General features: G+C 36.2%; 1 protein-coding gene across 6 annotated transcripts in view; it reads right to left on the bottom strand.

Moving 5' to 3' along the window:
* The window catches only part of DLG2 (discs large MAGUK scaffold protein 2), a gene marked incomplete at its 5' end in the record, with an annotated part of 938,475 nt that overhangs the window by 623,855 nt on the left and 296,883 nt on the right, over window positions 1-17,737 (bottom strand). The window lies entirely within an intron of this gene.

Here is a 17,737-nt window from a genome sequence, read left to right as displayed (position 1 = left end):
TAGGTGTTTTCATTCTGCTATTTCTGGTATTGTTGCTCTAATACTATTTATCCAGAAAAGAAATGTGTTTTCCTATTAATAAGGAACTTTGACTTCAGAAGGCAGGGACCTCTTCTAGAGTCATAGCAAATGTGAGACACTTTTCAGTAATAAACAGGTTTTAATTTGCTGTAGATACAGACAAGGAATGCATTATTGTTGCAGCATGTAAATTTGAATAGTTTATACTCTAATATAGCTTTCATACTTACTCCTGTAGACTACAGTAATTGACATCCAATGTACATATAACCCTCTAAAATTTGTATGTAATACATAATTAAACATCTCTCCCAAATTCACAAACTGTCTTATTTTTTATTTTCATATGCTTTTAAAATCTCCATCTCCATGGCTACATTATGTTTCCATACGATATTCTATTTTTTTTCTAATTCACAGTATATTTTAAGCCATTTCCATACAGCTAGATAGTCTTTATAATTATCCATTTAAATGACTAAAAAATATTTCACTCAGGTCATTTGTTTAACCAGTCCCTTGTCACTGGATATTTAATTTCTCTATATACTCTTACAATAAATATAGCTTACTAAATTTATAATCATTTGATTAAATTTTGCTCTTGGGTAAAAAGAGATGAATAAGAATTCAGTAGTTAATCCAGAAAAATTAATTAGGGCACTCAGTCAGAAAAGTTCAATGTTAAGATAAGATCAAGTATAACTTGACAGTTATACCACCACTGCAAATGTCAAGGTAATGCTTAGCAATTTTTATTGACTGAATTAATAAAACTGACTTTCAGAGGGTGGGTTTCACAATTATACGTTGAAAGATTGAAGTTAATAATTCAACCACAGCCACTAAAATCTCGGCTTTGTACTTCTGACTTCTCTCTAATTCTGTTTTCTTTGAAAAATTCCAGTGTTCTTTGAACAGAGATAGTACTTAGCAGTAGTCAAATAATGAATTTATTTAATATTTATTAAACACCAGCTTTGTGCTTGGCACTGGACTAACCCCTGGAGCTACAGCGGTGAACCTTTCAGTTTATGAGTCATACGAAAGGCAAGTGCAGAGCGTAAGAGTGGCTAACAGGAAAGCCACACATAGGGACTCTTCCTGAAGGTGACGAGCACTTAGTTACTTTTAAGTGGGTCAAGGTGGGAGTTGGAGAGGAGGACAGAATGTTCCAGGCAGAGGGAAGAACATATGTAAAATCCCTGACGTAAGGACGGGTGTGCCAGGTCCAAGAAACAGACGATGAGGCTAGAATGAAGAAAGCAAGAAGGAAAATTGGATGAGATGTGCCTTGATCATTAGGTTCTTCAGAGCAGAATGTATGTGAATCCATTTTTGGTTTTAATTACCTATTGACACCAGATGACTGCATTGGTGTTATATGAATATCTTCTACATGACTGCCTCGAAGCTAAGGCTTTAGGGATTAAGACCAGGTGATTTCTGCCTTCGTGGAATTCAAGGCAGAGCAGAAAAGACAGTGATAGTTTGGTGTTTGGTGATCAGTACATTTTCACTGTATAACCTCAACCACAGTGTCAGGTCTATAGCCACCAAGACAGTATTTAGGGGACTTATGAGGCAGTAGAAAATTATAGAATAAGATCTTGGGTTTTAGAAGGAAATGAGGGGAAGGTGAGTATTTTCAATGTAATTTGGGTTAGCTCCAAAAACATCAACTAGAGTATATTGGTCTTACCAGAGCTGACACCTCAGAGATAACAATTTCTTCATTCATATGGGTAGGGAAAGAGGCAAGCAGAGATTGGGAGATATCCCAATGATTTCTCCTGATAATATCAAAATTTTTGGAGAGGGCACTGAATACTTTGTCATTTGAGAAAAATATTCATGATCTAGCTCTTAACCCTGTCTCCTTTATTTCTACCTTCATACTTTAGCCCCCAGGAACACTGAACTGAACTGCTGTCTCTTTCCTGCACAGTACACATGATAGCTCATCTCTTGGCCTTTACTGATTCTGCATTCTCTACAAGAAATCTCCCACCTCCCCCTTGATGGTTTAGATGGCATCTGCTCCAGGAAATATTAAATGACCACCACAATTCCTCTTCATTGGATAAGTCACTCCTCTTTTGAGTTTTTGTAAATTTCTCTGCCTAGCTATGTCATATACTGTGGTATTTTGACATTATATATTTATGAGTCTATCTTTCCTTCAAACTTATAGTAGGCAGGGACTATACAATATTCATCTTTGTTTCTTGGTGCCTTTTGTGGCACATAGTATTGTTCATTAAATATTTGATGAATGAATGAACAGACCAATTTATTAAGAATATTCAAGTTATAAAGGGAAGACTCAGAAAGGACACAACGAAAGTCCACAATGTGTTAAGGAATATAATACAGAAGTAGAAGCCATTTTGTTCTTTGTGGCTCCAAGAATAAAAATGGAAAGCCCAGAAATTCAAATTGTGGCTTAGCTGAAGGATGAATGATGAGACAAGAGCTGTTCAAACTGGGAATAGGCTGCTTTGCAAGGGAGGGAGGATCCTTCACTCAGTGGGCAGCTGGCTAGACACTGAACATGAGGGATCCAAACATCTACTGAGAGGTTAAACTGGATGACTTCAAAGGATTCTTCTGGATCTCTGGCTAGATTTGCAGGAAAACGGTTCCTGCCAGCAGGAAAAAAAGGGAATGCTAGAGGAAACTTTAGAGGGGGATGTAAGTCACTGCTGTATTTTTTAAAACTTATCGTATGAATTCACAGACCTTTGAACAGCTTTGATGACAACCTAGCAGTATGTAACCATCGTTTTTAGAATTGACTCTCATATGGAGAATATGGTGGCTCTGGTATTTACTAACATACATGCCCCTGCCCTCAAATCCACTCTGAGGAAAGGAATGAATGAAAAAGGAATGGATGAATCAGAGAATCCACAATAAAAAGAGGTAGGTAGAATTCTCTGGCAGTCCAATGGTTAGGACTTGGTGCTTTCACTGCCAGGGGCCAAGGTTCAAACCCTGGTTGCGGAACTAAGATCCTGAAAGCCAGGCAGCACGGCCAAAAAAAAAAAAAAGAGGAAGGTAGAGACAGAGTATAACTGGACCTGTGTTTCCAGTCCCATAGATTCCCAAAAGCTTTTGTATTTCAGTTAAAAACCAGTCTGCAAGTTGGGCCTATCCAGTCGCCATGGTTCCTTAGAAGAGGCTCATCTGAATTCAGCTAAGGAAATTATTTAAAGTGCTTTCCCTTCTTCCCCTTATTATTCTCTCCCAGCCGTCCCTTTCAGGCCTTTGCTACCAGCAGCAGCATTCAGTGGAGAGGGAGAGATAAAAAGCAGCAGTGAAATTACTGCCTGCTGTTCTCCATGGTTGAATCTCTCCAGTCCCCTGACAACGATCCCAGAGCCAGCCAGCCGCAAGGGCAGACCCCAGAACCTCTCTCTCTGAGCACCCATCTTTCCATGTGAACAGGCAGACCCCTGGCTGACACCCTTAGATCCTGAAAATTGTGACTAATTAACTGAGTGTTGGTACCTGACACAGTCAATGGAAACTGCAAGGTGCCATGCTGGTGAGGGCAGCCTCTGTATAGAGTTCCAGGTAGGATGCTGTTTCGTTGTTGGGCAGATTCCATGCCTGAGAATGTGGCTGGCAGGGACCATTCTTTCTCCTGGTTCCCAGTCCTCCACATTGGCTGACTCTCCCCCAGGAGCACAAGCCTATTGTCTAGCCAAGTTGTACTTTCTCCTTCATGTACTACACTGTATCTCCTCTCAGAAAGAAAAAAATAATTAGCAAAAAGAAAAGACAATTTACCATTTAACTGATGGTTGCAAATATATATACAATATCCTCAGAAACTCCTCTTTCATTAAAAAATTATTCTCTAACAGAAAATTACCCCCAAAATGGGGTTGCAGAAAAGAAGAGGAAAATAAAGTGATATCATAATCATATATATTTATAGAATGTCCTACTGACAAAGAATTTCTTTGACTGTCAGAAATTCCTACTTTAAAATACTATTTAATCTGGTAATTCAATTCTAGGAATTTATCCTAAAGAAATAACCAAAGATGTGTACAATGATTTATGTTCAAAGCTTTGTGGCAGTATCATGCTTCTTCTAAAAACAAAACAAAACAGAAAACAACTCGTAAACGGAAATATCCAAACAATGGAGAAATGGTTAAAAATACTGTGGTATGTCTATTTGAATGTGGGAACATTTTGGAGCCATTAAAACTGTAGTGATATTTAATGACAATAGAAAATGTTCATTATACAAATGTGAGAGGAATAAAAAGTGTATGAAATTTTAATTAAAGTATGATCACCACTAAAATATTAAAAATGACTTGTTTTTAGTAAGAACATTATTACTTACTAATTAGTAATAGTAAAACTATAATAATTACTATTATTATAATATTAAGTAATAATTCAAACTACCTAAAAGGGAGACTTTTTTTAAGTTATAAAGTTCTTAGTAAAATACTAAAAATGTCCTCAAGGGAACTAACGTTTACTGCATTTTTCTTTTTATGCTAAACACTGAGCTAGGCTTCTTACAATTCTCTATCTGGTAGACAGTATTTTCCCCTTTTATATATTAAAAAACAAAACACAAAAACAAATAAAAAGAAAAGAAAAACCCTGAGGCTGAGAAGAGTGAAGTAACTTACATAAAGACAGAAAGTAAGTAAATAGTGGAATTCAGATTCAAACAGGATTTTTTAGGCTCCAAATACTAATTTTTTCCCTGTTACATCATACTGCCTCTTCTGGATTAAACAAATAATTTGATGGTAAGGAAATAATAAAAACAATAGCAATAATAAACCATTAAACTTTGTTTTTGAAAAGAGTCTAAACCGCTCCTATCAGTATCATAAAAATATTCAAAAAATTTGTAATGGAAAAGCAGGTACTGGGACCATTCAGACCTGGGTTTGAGTGCCAGCTTTGCCCTTGCTGGATGTTTGACATTAGGTACCTTTCTTTCTTTTTCTTTTTTTTTTTTGGTGGTACACGGGCGTCTCACTGTTGTGGCCTCTCCTGTTGCGGAGCACAGGCTTCGGACACGCAGGCTCAGCGGCCATGGCTCACGGGCTCAGCCGCTCTGCGGCATGTGGGATCTTCCCGGACCGGGGCACGAACCTGTGTCCCCTGCATCGGCAGGCGGACTCTCAACCACTGCACCACCAGGGAAGCCCTAGGTACCTTTCTTAACTTTGAGTCTAGTTTCCTTGTCTGTAAAATGTACGTAATAGTAACTACTTCACAGAATTGTTAGAAAGATTAAAGTAAATGACATATGTGCTAGCAGAGCATAGATCCTGGCACATGGGTGATGATCAGTCAATGTTAGTTCACTTCCTTTGGTTTGACACAGCACTGTTAAAAGGGTCCTTACAAATAGGAGGACAATAAAGGCAAATAGAAGTTAGACAATGTATTCTTTCATTCATACCTTCAACAAGTATTTGTTGATGAATTTTAACCTACAATTTTACTATATGTTATTTCACTTGGTAAAGATAATTTAATTACACATTCTAAATATGGGAGAAGGGATGGTTAGGTAGGTAGTATTGAGAATTGTTAGGTAAATAAAAGCTAGATAAGGGAAGACTCAAACACTATTTTTTAAACTTTCAACACCTATGGCCTGTTTTGATACACTGAATTTTTGTATATCCTGTTACCAACCCCAAGATTCTGGTGCATTCCCCTCATTTCAGCAGGATCTATATTTTCTTTTCACTCCCTGCCAAGACTGTCAAACAAGCCTATTGTCTGCATATCTGCTCCAGCAAGACATTTATTTTTATTTACTATAATTTATACTACAAAATAATATATATGCTATTTTCAAGTATATAATTATACCTTAGCCTCCCATCTGTAAATTTCTGACATGCACTGAGATTGAAAATTATTAGTGCACAACTTGACAATTGATCAACAAATACTATAGAAAGGTGACCAATATAAGTAGGTAGAATAAAGATATTTTTTAAAAAGTTAAAACAGATAATAGCAATTAAAGAATTCTGTAGGCTACAGGCCAGGATAAAAACATCACTGGATAGAAAGGTCTATTAGTTGGCAAATAATCTTCTAAATTTTCCTGAAAGTAATTTTATTTTAGACAGTAAATCTAGAATGTCACAGAGAATAAAAAGATATCTTTTTCATAGTTATTACCTGTTGAAAATCATTCAAAGTCTTTCTCTCATCCATTTTCTACAACATACTGCAATATTAAAAGATGAATGGCCCCAGGCCCCCTATTAGGGTATAAACATATGAATGTAACACAGACATTCCTAACTACTGTTGCTTACGATTAACAACAACAAAAAATTTTCCCCCTCAAATTTTCCTTTTTTTTTTTTTTCTTCTTAACATGCTAACAATCCATGTATCTTTGACTAAAGGTCTTAGCCCAGGAATAAGAGATGCCTGTTTTCACTCAGTTACAACTTCTAGGAGTTGTATTTAGGATGTCCCAAAGTTTGCTTTATTAAACTGTGTTTTTCTGGAAGCTGCTGAGTAGAGGAGCCATCAGGAGATCTGCATTCGGGGACTGGTAACTGCTTAGGGGAAAGTGTTTTAAGGGGATGGCGGAGAGGAAGCAGTTTCAAAAACAGGTGGACAGAGAATGCCAGATTACAGTAGACCAAAAAATTTATGAGAAGGAAATGGGTGACATAGTGAAGGCAGATTCCTGCTTCTGTGAAAGAGTTCTGTTCTTAGGGGGGATACATGGTAGTATCTGATGAGAAGGGGGCAGGGTAGTAGAAAGATTTTAGAGGATGGCAGGGAGGGGACTCAGCATGTCTGTGGCGTAGGGGGAAGAAGCCCATGGAAAGGGAGACTGAAGGTACAGGCGACAAGGAGAGCGCGTGGGAAACAAATCCTGACAAAGGAGGAGTGAGAAGAGGGTCTAGAGTACAGATTCTCTGAGTCTTACCATAGGCACTGGTTAAATACATGTGCTATAGCCATACCAAGGAATACAATGGTATCATGAGATGAAAAGATCTTTACAGTACACCTTCAGATAAAGAAAACAGAAAACAGTATAGGATTTAAACTTTGCTCTCGCTTTGTAATATATATGCATAGAAAAAATTTGGAAGTATGTTCACCGACATGTTAATATTGCTCATAGATATCAGAATTATAGACCTTTTTTTCTTTTGTCATTTTGAACAAGTCCATCATTAATTTTTCCTTATAAATTATAAACACAAACACATTATATTTGTAAAACTTGTCTAGCAAAAGAACAAAGGAAACTTTGCTTTAAGACAGCATAACTCAGCCTAGGCTTGGGAGGGGGATACCTTTTCTTCTTTACCAAGTCCATTTTGTCTCACCCTTTAGATAAAATTATAGTGTTATTTTAAGGGGGAAGAAGTGATAGGGTCCTTTTAAGATAGAGGAGAAGGAAACTGAAGGAGTTCTTAACTGATGACATGTCTTTGCTCTATATATTTAGATGTCAGGACATTAGAGGGAAAAGTCTAGAATGAATGTGGAGACTTAAGTAAAGCAGTAAAGGGTTGGAATTGCAGCTGTGAGGCAAGAGAGACATGTTGGGATCGGTAGGGGTCTGGTGAGCAGCACTGAGGTGGGACATCGTCAGCGTGATTATGAGATTTTCTCCCACAGAGTTTAGTAATCTTGAACAGCAAAAAGGGAAGGTTTGATTGCCTTAGGGCTGAGGTTTGAAAAGCAAATGTGGTTGACTCTCAAAGGAATGAGTATATAAATCACAAAGGATAGGAAAGGAAGAGAAGCAAGGAGGATGCTCAGAGACTGGATAGATAGACTGAGGTCATAGCAAGGTCAAATGATGGATTTATGGGGAACTGGGAACAGAAGAGAGGGTGGCAAGCTGTGGACACGATGGGATTTTAGGGTTCAAGATTTCAGAGACGGAGCAACACTCATTGATAGTCATGGGAGTGCATAAATGTCAAATCATGTGAATGTGTTAAAGTGATGGGCAAGTCACAGTTGTAGCCGACACTGAAGTTTCCTTGGAAGAAAGAAAGAGACAAAATAGACAAAAGAAAAAAAAAGGGCCAAAATTGTTTGGTGAGAGTGAGGAAAGACCCAAGGTAAAGATGAGAAAACGACTAGGATGTGAGGCAGTGTGGCAGTTGAAAGGGTTCCAAGCAGAGGAACAAGATGTGCCAAGCCCCCATAACATCTCCTTGAGGGTGTACGTGAAAGTTTTCTAATACCAGACCTAGGAGTATAGGTTCCTGGAGAAACTAGATTTTCTTCATAAGGCATGACATGATAAATGTGGCATTTTACTACAATTAATTAAAAGACTTTGTATAGGATGAATTAAGAATAGGCTTGATGGATTGAGTCAGAAAGCAAGGAGAGTAATTTGGGATCCAATATAGTGTTTGAGCTGTGAGTTCTTAAGATCTGATTTAGGACATTGTCAATGACACTCCAACTGCAAAACGTTTAAGGAACATCTATCTTGTACCCTGCCATAGTATTTAACTGAATGCCACTAGAAGCTAATATATACTTCTCAACAGCTACCTCCATAGTCTCTTAACGTCTTGATCATTTTTTCAATGTAAGCTGTTAACAATGGAGTCCCTCTCTTGCATGCCCATTAAGCCTTCTATTTCCAATGACATCTCTTCTTGTGTTTTCTTAAAACTTCCTGGCATATGAAGGATTAAAGCATATATCTGTTTAGGACAGTTTATATATAGAAAATAAGAAAGAAATGGGGAAGCATATGAAATACTCAGTTACCACATCAAGGAATCTGATAGCCATCCTTGACTCCTACCTGCCTACCAGTCCCCGCATTTTATTAAACATCATGACTTGTCAATTCTCTCTTTGAAAGATCCCTCAAATCCAACCAGCTCCTCTCAATTTCAATTATCACTGCTCGGCTTAGAACTTCATTAGTTCTCCTCATTGATCCTGTGGCTTCCAGGCCTGTGTCACTTCACTCTATCCTTCTCATGGCAGAATGGATATCCATTATTTTGATATCAGAATGGATATCAAAATAATGGATATCAAACTCAAATGACAATGAAGGCAGACAAGACATATAGGATGGCAAAATGGACCCAGGAGAGGTAAAACAACACAGCAAGAGTGTGGTTAAATGGCAACTGGTCTTCGTGTTGGGAATAAAATAGGGAAGAGGGGGGATCGAGCATATATCGCATCTAAAGGGAAGAGGTACTATTCAGCTCTTATGGATGGTGGGCACTCTAGAATGTGGGCCTAGTGTTGGGAGATTGTTTTTCTCTGCTGAGGGAAGCTAGGAATCAAATTTTCTTAAGTAAAATACCAATTTTAAATGTTAGAAAATTATTAGATTGAAATATATATATGTTCTTAGTCAACTATGCTCCCTGAAACTGGCAGTATGAGAGGCACATTCCATGACTGCAACATTGTGCAACATTGTGAAGACCAAAGAAAATATGTCCCCAAGCCAGAGATATGATCTAAGCATCAGTATTTTGTAACTTGCTCACTATTTGACTAAGTTGTATTTTCTTCTGTGTAGCTTTATATGCCCCTTGGTAGCATGTAAAGAAAAAATGCCTGACCCAGAGGAGATCCTCACTTTCTCCTTCATTTTCTTCTCTATATTATTTTGTGCTTGGTTCACAACTTTACTATTACACGCAGCACATTGTATTGTATTGTTTACTTGCTTATCTTCCCTATTCTATTGTGAGCATCAATCCAAAGCATCAAAACTGAGTTATACATTTTCTGTGCCCGAATCATGTAGTACCTATGCATGAAAAGAACTGAATGCATTCTTGCATGAACTAAATTGAAGGGCTTCTTCTGCCTGAAATACTTCTTCTCTTGTTGAATTCCTGTTCAGACACCAAAATTTACCTCAAATGCTATCTGCGATGTTTTCTCCAACTGCTCAGGCATACACGATTGCCCTTTCTTCTGTGATTCCACACAATTTCATTCATAATGTGATTAAGACCACAAAGTTATTTGTATATGTGTCCCTCTTCCTCTAGATTCTTAGCATCTGGAGGACAGGGGATACACTATATTTGCCATCCAATTCCTGGTAAGAGCAAATGTTCAGTAAATGTTTGCTGAGTTAAAATAAACTGAAGGTACTATATATAAAATAGATAACCAACAAGGACCTACTGTATAGCACAGGGAACTATACTAAATATCTTGTAATAACCTATAATGGAAGAGAATGTAAAAAAAGAATATATATATATATATATATATATATATATATAACTGAATCACTTTGCTGTACACCTGAAACAACATTGTAAATCAACTGTATTTCAATAAAAATTTTTTAAAAACCCTGAAGAATAAATAATTTGTATGAATGAGCTAATAAGGAAAGGTCAGGTGAAGGGGTTAAAGAGGGGTTACCTGATTTTAATATAAGAGGGCTAAAGGTTAAATCACCTAATTAATTCTATATTTATGTATTTGAGTACCCACTATGTGCTCAACATTGTATCAAATTCTATGAACAAAAGAAAATAAAAGACGTCGTTCTATTTCTGAACGAGCTTAAATCTAGTTGGGGAGATGTGCCATATACATGGCAACAGGGTGGGGGGTGGCACGACAGTTCAAATTTATCTTTGGCTCTTCCTCTCCCTAGGCCTTCTCCTCCATCATTTGCTAAGTTTTGTTCATTCTATCTATTGAGTACCTCTTGTTTTCATCCTCTTATTTCTATTCCCACTTCCTCTAGCCTAGCTAATTTCCTCATTTCCTATTGCCCAGGATACTGCAAAATCCCAGTGTCTGGGAATGGTCACTTTATACACCATTTCTTTTGATTTACTGTATTTCAAAAGTATAATTTTTCCCAATTTCTCTCATATCAACAATTTAGATCTTCTTCTGTATTCTATCCCAAATCTTTGAAAACCACCAACCTTTGAACAAAACAATCTTTTCACTCTCTACTGAACCATGAGGATTTTTTAAAAAGGCTGATTCCTAGAGTTTTTTTTTTTTTCTTTTTCTGGCAGTGTACACTTGTTCTTTCTTTTTACTACTCCTTGGCAGTACCCTAGGTGCTTATTTGTTACAACCTACAACTAAAAACTTATGTCCCTTAAAAGTAACTTTCCTTTGAAGTGGTAACTTGGGAATAACTAACTGTGGCTCTGATTTAACAAGCCTTCAACCCATACCCCTATCTCTATCAATCTTGACTAGGCCAAGAGGGATGGAGATGGGCACTTGCTATAACCTATTAGGCACCACTCTCTTGGAACGGATCAAGAAACCGAGCTCCAGAGTCATTCCTGCTGTGTTCAGATCCTAGCTCTACCACTTCTTGGCTTGTGATCCTCAACAGTTCTTTTAAGTTCTCTGAAGTATAGCTTCCTCATCTGAAAAAAAGGAATAATAACAGCTTTTGTGTTGGTTATAAACTAGCAGTACTCAAAATGTCTTCAAGATCAAAAGTGTTTTCATAATAACAAGATATTATTTGTCTTTCTTACCATGTTTACCTTTGCACTGATGGTGCAAAAGCAATGGTGGGTAAAACTGTTGGTGCCTTAGAATAAAACAAGGCAGTGGTACCAAAGTGGACTGGTAATCATTGGATTCTTTACTAAACATATATTCACAACAAAAACAAAGAAATGTCAGTTTTACTTAAGAATTATCTTTGATGAAGCAGTGAAGATTATTAATTTTATAAAATCATTACTTTTGAGTCCATAACATTATAGTATTCTGTTTGATGAAATGAGAGGTATGCCTAAAGTACTTTTGTATATTGCACATGGTTTTCTCAAGGAAAAAAAAGTGCAATCATTTGAGTTGCAAGCTAAACTAACCACATTTTCATTGATTGTCATTTTTACTTGAGAAAAAATGACTGAAATACAAACTTCAATTATTCAGTCTTGGGTATTTGGCAAAAACTTTCCGGAAAATTGATGAAGTGAGTTTGTTTTTTCAAGGAAACAGCTGATAGTATTTGTCAATTGTAAAGTTTGAGTTTTCAAGTATCCACCACCATGAGCATGACAGCTTCCCAAGACACAGAAGATTTTTCTGATGGGATGGGTCATAATACTGACAAATAGGATTTTTTGGTACTGTATAATGAAATAAGTCAACATTTGAGTGATCTCTATAATTCAGTGAACCATTATTTTCCATTTAACTAATACATGATTTTACAAGCCCACACACACGAGTAAAAGGTCCATTTAAAGCTTAAGATAGATAATTTTTTTATAACATAGTACAAAAAGTTCATTGATATGGTTTCAGATTCCACCTTGAAACTAATCTTTAAAAAACTACGATTTGTAAAGTTTTGATGTAGTATCAAAGAAGAACACCCACAGTTACCTGAAAAGATTATAGAAACATTTCACCTTTCTGCATTCATATCGGTGAAGTAACCACATTTTCCTCATTAACTTTGACTAAAACAACTTGCACAACAGATTAAATATAGATGAAGATAAGAGAATTCAGATTTATTATATTAAGCCAGAGTTAAGAGATTTGAAAAATATAAAATAATGCCAGTCTTCTTGCTAATCTTTTTTTGCTTTGAAAAATATTGTTATTTTTAATAAAAAGTTACTTATGTTAGCATGTAATGAATTTATTATTGTTACTTATAAATTAATGAATAAATACTTTTAAGTGCTCAGTTTTAATCTTTAATACAATATATACTGACAGATAAAACACATATAAACAATATAGGAGTTCTCAATAATTTTGAGTGAAAAGGGGTCCTGAGGCCAAAATGTTTAAGAAATGCAGTCATAAATAGTCTATGAGATAATTCTTACAAAGCACTTAACGTGGAGTAATCCAAAAATGGGCAGAAGACCTAGATAGACATTTCTCCAAAGAAGATATACAGATTGCCAACAAACACATGAAAGGATGCTCAACATCACTAATCATTACACAAATGCAAATCAAAACTGCAATGAGGTATCACCTCACACCAGTCAGAATGGCCATCATCCAAAAATCTACAAACATTAAATGCTGGAGAGGGTGTGGAGAAAAGGGAACCCTCTTGCACTGCTGGTGGGAATGTAAATTGATACAGCCACTATGGAGAATAGTATGGAGGTTCCTTAAAAAACTAAAAATAGAACTACCATACGACCCAGCAATCCCACTACTGGGCATATACCCTAAGAAAACCATAATTCAAAAAGTGTCATGTACCACAATGTTCATTGCAGCACTATTTACAATAACCAGGACATGGAATCAACCCAAGTATCCATTGACAGATGAATGGATAAAGAAGATGTGGCACATATATACAATGGAATATTACTCAGCCATAAAAAGAAACGAAATTGAGTTATTTATAGTGAGGTGGATGCACCTAGACTCTGTCATACAGAGTGAAGTAAGTCAGAAAGAGAAAAACAAATACCATATGCTAACACATATATACGGAGTCTATCAGAGCTTTTTGAGAATCAAGACCATGTTTAATTAACTCTTCTTTCATGATCCTGTCTCACAGTGTGCTAAACACGTCTCTTCTTAGCTTTTGGATACTGTTTAACCTTTGCTCAGCCCACAAAAGCCCTTCATATTCTGTCCCATCCCATCTCCCTCCATTCCTCCTCTCCACTCCTACTTATAGTCTCTTGAATACAATCATGACATTTCCATTTCCATGCCAACTCCCCCCGCTCCCATTTATCTAAACTCAGCTCAAGCATCATCTGTCCTGCGAATCTTATGTGACTCACTAGTTGGGCTTAAATAGGCTTTCTTTTGTGCTCCCAGTGTACACTGATCTTGCTTCTGCTGCCAACAGTTATCAGATTACATTATAAAAGTTGTATTCATAGGGAAGAAACCATGTTAATTTTACTTTTGGGCACATCAAAAATCTGTAATAAGTATCTGTTGAATAAATGAATGAATGAGAACTTTACTTTTCTTGATTATTACTATGTTAAGCACTTTATGGGCTTTATCTTAGTTATTCCTTAAAATAGTATATTTAAATATCTGTTTCTTTCTATTTATTTTTGTTTCTACCAGTTACCAAAAACTAAGCAGTTTACCTTTTGAAGAAGAAAAAAAAAAGAAACTCGTTCAGTCTCCTGCTGTATCAAGAGGTACAATAGAATAATAGTTTGCCCAATAGAAGCCTGAAGGAACTAATTCACCTCTATGGTTTCCCCTTAATTTCCTAATCACAGGCAGAATCCAATCAGACTTTAAAAGAAAATGAGGCTTGAAATCTACTTTATATTCCTCTTAGAGTCTTCTCTCATCTACTGGAGTGAAATTCTGCCTATATCATTTTTCTTTAAAGAGAACATATTTGACAAAGGATTTAAGAATACAATATAAAGCATTTAATTCTCAGCATCAACTCTAGACTATTTCTACATCTGAAGGTAAAGTAAATAAACTAAATTGGAGTGCAACAGAGAGGTATATATTTCTTTTAGAAGGTACTTAAGTAGAATATAAAAAATCTCTTTGGTTCTGTACTTAGCCTTTTAGAAGTAGAAGCAGAAATATGGGGTATTTACTTTCTTCTATTTTTCAATGGAAATAAATTTTATTTTTATGATTCAGGTAACAAAAAGGTATTTTCTGTTTACTTCTGTGATTCCCTAAAATATCTTTCAGACACTGAAGTCCAAGGGTAAGTAGAGCTGACAAAAAAGCGTTGGTCTATCATTGTACTTTAGGCAGGTTAATAATTCTCCTTGAGGCATAAACATGAATTGCCACATTCTGCCACTTTCAATCTTTTGGGAATACACTTCAAAAGCACAATGTGTTTATAAAGTCCTCTAATATCTGCCACATCACAATAAATGATGAACCAGCTTCCAGAATATTGGCTCGAACCTCAAGCAAATTATGCAATAATGCTTCCTTGAAAGTTTTTGTGCATGTAGCTCCTTCTCTCCCAGAAGATACAACCACCAGATGGCAAAAGTGACAACCTCAGAAAAAACGAAAGCTAGTTTGAAAACAGAAGCTTCTTTAGAAGGTCAGGGCACAAATCTCTGGTAGCAAAGCATGGCACAGCATTTTAGAGACAAAACCTTATTACCCAAATATAGCCATTTCACAGCACTTAATGTTGGGTGGGTAGTATGTCTGTGTAAGGGTCTATTGCTCTCTCATCCTAGGATAAGGCCAAAGATTTTAACTACATGGCAAAGTAGGGGCCGATAAGACTATGAAGATGAGGGTTTTAGGATGCTACCAACAAATTCACATAAGTATATATGAATTCATATACGTGTACATAAATTTCACTTATACATCATATAAACACATAAATATGCTCATATATGCATAAATATGTATTATATATCTACACATGCAAACACATAGACACAAACCACAATGAAATACAATTTCATGAATTTATATTTATACATATCCCATTGAAAGGCCACTTCAAGACATCTTAGAAGTCTTCCCCTAAAAGCACTAGCAGAATTTCTTGCACAGGTGAAAGAATTCCCATAACCACTTCTCATGGCAGGCCTGAAGAGTGAACAGTTCCCATTTTTTAAGCCAGATTGTACAGGACAGCATTTGGATGAAGAAGAGATTCCCAATCGCAGGCTAGAACAGTCATTCATTCTTCCATTTGTTCAATCACTTATTCATTTAAAAATACTGAACTTGTACTATAAATCAGGATTGTATTTGTTTAGCTGATAGCCATATCTAGATTAAATCAGGAGATATTAAAAAAGTTAAGCAGAAAAAAGTCTTTTTTTAAAACAAATGTGCCCCATTTTTACCTAGCTCTTAAAAGCACATATATCAAGTTTATAAAACAGAGCAAACCTCTAAGCATTTTACTTCTTAAGATGCTCAGGAACAGTACACAAATCTTTCTGTATTTTGCTTAAAACATCTTATTAGGTTACCTATTAACAAGGCCTTACTTAGAACCTAAAGGACCATTTCTTGAAAAGTGTGGGTGTGTTTATGAATAAATCCAAGTGCAATGAAAGAAAAGAGAATGAATCTGGTATCAAATGCATCCTACTGACTTTGTACTGGAACATTTGTTTCCTTTTGTGAGTAGTATAGAGGCAGCAAAATTTCTACTAACTGCTATGTTTTTTTTTTTTTTTGGCTGGGAGGAGAGGAGTAGGAAGGCAACTGGCTTGATGCCTGAACTTGCTTTTGTCCTTAGATAATTTCAATTCATCTAAAGACAAAAGCAAGAATTGTCCAGGCTTTGGGTAAGGTGCATTCGTTTTTACTCCTTGAAAAAGTAACTAATTCTCAAATGTGCCTAACGTCTACAGGCTTATTTAATATTCTGTCTTCTGTTTGTAAACTATGAAACCTTACCCACTGGCCAGGAATTTCACTATGTTAAAGATTTCACACGTCAGTATGCAACTTGAAAATGGGTAAACAGTATCCCCAGATGATGAAATAGAGTGAGCACTTCAATCACTCAAGAAAGCTGCTAATTTTGGATACCCCATTCATTTCTCTTAACCCTAAGGAAAAGACAGAAATTATTTGATTATGTGGCTGGTGATATACAGATAATAATTTAACATCTATTCTTTTAAAACTGTTCCTCATTGTGGCTCTGAGAAAGGTTTGTATCAGTATCTCTACATCAAAGATAAGGAAAAAAAAAGGCCCAGTTAAATTAAGTGGTGGTCTAGACAGATTCACATGACAGGTCTTCAATAGAAGAGGGTAAGGATGCTGTATGATAGACACTGAGCCTTAAACTGCTTGGGCTGCAAAGATAAAATATGCTTCTTTCATTAAAAATTAATCTAAGAATTTAGACTGAGTGGCTTGCAGTAGCTCAGCAGTTTGTACCCACTCAGCAAATTTTTATTGTGCCCAGTCATCAAAATAGAACTAAAAGCATAAGAAGGAAGCTAAGATAGTCATTTATGGAGGTGCCAATGTAAAATTTCTGAGCTGTGTTTAAAAGCATAGTAAATATATAACCTTATATTAGTATGTAGTGCCTAGTCTTCCAAATAACTACACTCCCACATTTGGTCACTGTGTGTTGGTGCAGGTGGTTGGCTGGGAAATGTGTATCTGTAAATGCACAGCAAAACAATGAATTCCAAGTCACAAACATTCCTCTAGTTTCTTATGTCTTTCTTCTACTCCATCCAAACTCTTGTTAATTAATTCATTCGTTTATCCATTTATTCACTCATTTATTTATTTATTGAACATCTACTCTATGCTTGGTAATGAGTGACATGCTGGATGTACAGGGTGAACTAAAAAGGCACAGTCCTAACTTCATGGATCCCTCATTAACCGAAGAAGTTTTATGAATGAACAGGATTCACAGCTATAATTGTATGCAAGTTACTTAATCTCTCTGAGTCTCAGTTTCCTCCTCTGTAAAATGGGGTTAATAATATCTTCCTTGCTGGGCTTTTGTGTTCCTGTGTTGTTCACAGCTGCGTATCCCTGATTACTTGGCATATAGTGGGAACTATACGTTCATGACAGAGTCAAGGAATGCATCAAACAGTGAACATATAGATCAGTTAAACAGCGGGTGTACGTTAAATGGTAGCTAATATTTATGAATAATATTGTTTCTCCTTCCTCTTTGTAGCCACTGTTGTAGAAGATAACAGCAGTAACTGTGACAATTTATATTTGTCTAGCTGCTCACTTTTTGCCCCTTGCTTAATTTTAA

This window comes from Grampus griseus (genome assembly GCF_964374135.1).
Source record: "Grampus griseus genome assembly, chromosome: 8".
NCBI classification, from domain to species: domain Eukaryota; kingdom Metazoa; phylum Chordata; class Mammalia; order Artiodactyla; family Delphinidae; genus Grampus; species Grampus griseus.
This window is presented reverse-complemented; position numbering and strand designations above follow the sequence as displayed.